The sequence below is a fragment of the Drosophila gunungcola genome, unplaced genomic scaffold (assembly GCF_025200985.1).
Source record: "Drosophila gunungcola strain Sukarami unplaced genomic scaffold, Dgunungcola_SK_2 000112F, whole genome shotgun sequence".
NCBI lineage: Eukaryota > Metazoa > Arthropoda > Insecta > Diptera > Drosophilidae > Drosophila > Drosophila gunungcola.
The window spans coordinates 81,891-85,135 of record NW_026453273.1 but is presented as its reverse complement, the minus strand read 5'-3'; positions in this window follow the sequence as shown (position 1 = coordinate 85,135).

The following is a 3,245-nucleotide window of genomic DNA, read 5'->3' as shown; positions in this document are numbered from 1 at the left end:
AGAGGACCTCAAATATTGTAATTTTTCAATATCACTTAGCTCGTCATCATTTCCAATGACCGTGGTAAAAGTTGCAATAAAGCCCGGCTATTCTGAGTACGATCCTTGAAAACGAGCAATCTCTAGATTTGGCAATCTAGGTTTCCTAAATTTGAAAGAAAGATCGGCATTGTTTATAATATAAAAGGATGTAGAATTGGCAGCTGTGGAACCCGGCAAATGCAGTTTGCGCAGAGCTGCTAGGGCCCGATTTAGTTTCGCCTTTAAATCCATTAAGATTGACTTGGCAAAGTAATGTATGTGACCATACACATATACGGCTATTTACACATATATGTATGCAATATACGCGTTTAACAACAATTAATTGCGTTTCCTTTTATGTTTAATGTTTGCAGCACAACACAGTTTTGCTTCTTTCACAGCTCGAAAATGCTCAAAAAAACAAACGGTCGGCCGGCAGCGCGCACATAAAGTATAACTGTATAACTGACTTGCCGATAGCTTGACTTCAAATTTTTGTACATATTTTTGCTGTAGCTCAGCTGAATAGATAACGAGACAAACGTAGCGAGATAAGAAAAACGAAGAAAAAAGCTGCATAACAGCCCTGCGTTTACAGCGCACACCTATGAGCATTTGACCAGGTGCTGGCGGTCTGCTCTAAACACATACAATGATCAGGATGAAAGAGTATGCCAATAGGACGTATATATCATATAACACCCATAGGAACAATAGGCGAAAATGGGCTTAAATTTAAATTTTATCAGCATATTTCGAGTATTTTATAGGCTGTTGACCTGAATTTTTCAAATCGTATTTTTTTAATGCATACATGATCAGGGTAAAAGCGCTTGCCAATCGGACGTCTTATATCTTATAACTCCCATAGAAACAATAGGGCAAAATGGGTTCAAATTTAATTATGTTATCTCATTTCGAGCAGCTTATAAGCTGATGACCTGAATCTTTCCAAAATGTATTTTTATTATGTATTTTTTAATGCTTACCAAGATCAGGGTAAAAGCGCGTGCCAATCGGACGTCTATATCTTATAGCTTACATAGGAACACTACGGAAAAAAGGGGCTTAAATTAAATTTGTTTAGCACATTTCGCTAAGCTATTTAACTGAATCTTTCCAAATCGTAATTTTTAATGCATACAATGCACAATAAGCAAAAGCGCTTGCCAATCGGACGTCATACCCTATAGCTCCCATAGGGAAAAATGGGTTTAAACTTAATTTTGTTACCATATTTCGCGCAGTTTATAAGCTGCTTATAAGCTGTTAACCTGAATATTTCCAAATCGTATTTTTTTAATGCATACCATGATCAGGGTAGGGGCGCATGCCAATCGGGCGTCTATACTCTATAGCTCCCATTGGAGCAATAGTGCAAAATGGGTTTATTTAATTTTTTACCATATTTTGCGCAAGCTATTTAGCTGAATCTTTTCAAATCGTAAATTTAAATGCATACAAGGCTGAGGGACAATTCGCGTGCCAATCGAACGTCTATATCTTATAGCTCACATAGGAACAATAGGGCAAAATGGCTTCATATTTAATGAATTAATAATCAGGGTAAAAGTGCGTGCCAACAGGACGCTCTTATCTTATAGCTCCCGTAATTTTTTTCAGCATATTTCGCGTATTTTATAAGCTGTTGACTTGAATCTTTCCAAATTGTATTTTTTAATGCATACCATGATCAGGGTAAGAGCGCGTGCCAATCGGAGGTCTATACACTACAGCTCCCATAGAAGCAGTAGGGAAAAATAGGTTTAAATTTAATTATTCACCATATTTCGCGCAAGGTATTTAGCTGAATCTTTCCAAATTGTAATCTTTAATGAATACCATGATCAGGGAGAATTCGCGTGCCACTCCGACGTCTATATCTTATAGCTCCCATAGGAACAATAGTGAAAAATGGGTTTAAATTTGACGTGTTCACCATATTTCGAGCAGTTCTTGAGCTGTTAACCTGAACCTTTCCAAACTGTATTTTTTAATGCGTACCATGATCAGAGTGACTGTGCGTGTTAATCGGACGTCTATATCGTCTATAGTTCCCAAAGAACAATAGGGCAAAATGGGTTTAAGTTTAGTTTTTTACCACATTTCGCGCAGCCTATAAGCTGTTAACGTGAATCTTTCCAAAGCGTATATTTTAATGCTTACCATAATTAGGGTAAAAGCAAGGTCCAATCGGAAACCTATATATTATAGCTCCCATAGAAAAAAATAGGGCAAAATTGGTTTAAATTTAATTATTTTTTTTACCCTGTTTCGCGCAGTTTATAAGCCTTTGACCTGGATCTTTCCAAATCGTATTTTTTAATGCATACCATAATCAGGGTAAAAGCAAGGTTTAAATTTAACCTGTTCACCATATTTCGAGCAGTTTATAAGCTTTTAACCTGAATCTTTCCAAGTTGCATTTTTTAATGCCATACCATGATCAGGGTAAAAGAGCATGCCAATTGGAAGTTTATATCATAGAGCTCCCAATGGAACAATAGGGCAAAATTGGTTCAAATTTAAGTTTTTTGACCTGAATCTTTCTAAATCGTATTTTTTAATGCATATATGATCAGGGTAAAAGAGCGTGCCAATCGGACGTCTATATCTTATAACTCCCATAGAATCAATAAAGCATAATGGGTTTAAATTTAATTTTGTTACCACATTCCGAGCAGCTTATATGCTATTGACCTGAATCTTTCCAAAATGTATTTTTTAATGCATACCATGATTATGATCGGACGTCTCCCATAGGAGCAATAGGGCAAAATAGGTTTAAATTTAATTTTCCACCATATTTCGCGCAAGCAGTTTATCTAAATCTTTCCGAATTGGCGTGCCAATCCGTCGTCTATATCTTATAACTCCCATAGGAACAAGACTGACATTTATTTTGGTTTCAAGTACATTCGAGAGCTTCGTTTGCGGGTGGGGTACATATGTTAAGCTTGCGAAATCTCCTAGGTCCTTTGTCCGGGTTGAACGGCATCGCCGTTGGGACAATGCCCGAGGGGGTTTGGGTGAAGGTGATGTCATCGGGAAGACATCAGCGGTAACTCGCGCCAGTAGCTCCATCACCTGACGACGAATTTCTTTCACCACTTCAACTGAATTGCCACCAGAGATTAGATCGTCCACATGGAAATCTCTACAAACGATTTTTGCTCCAACTGGAAATGATTCCTCTTCATCATAAGACAGCTGATGCATGG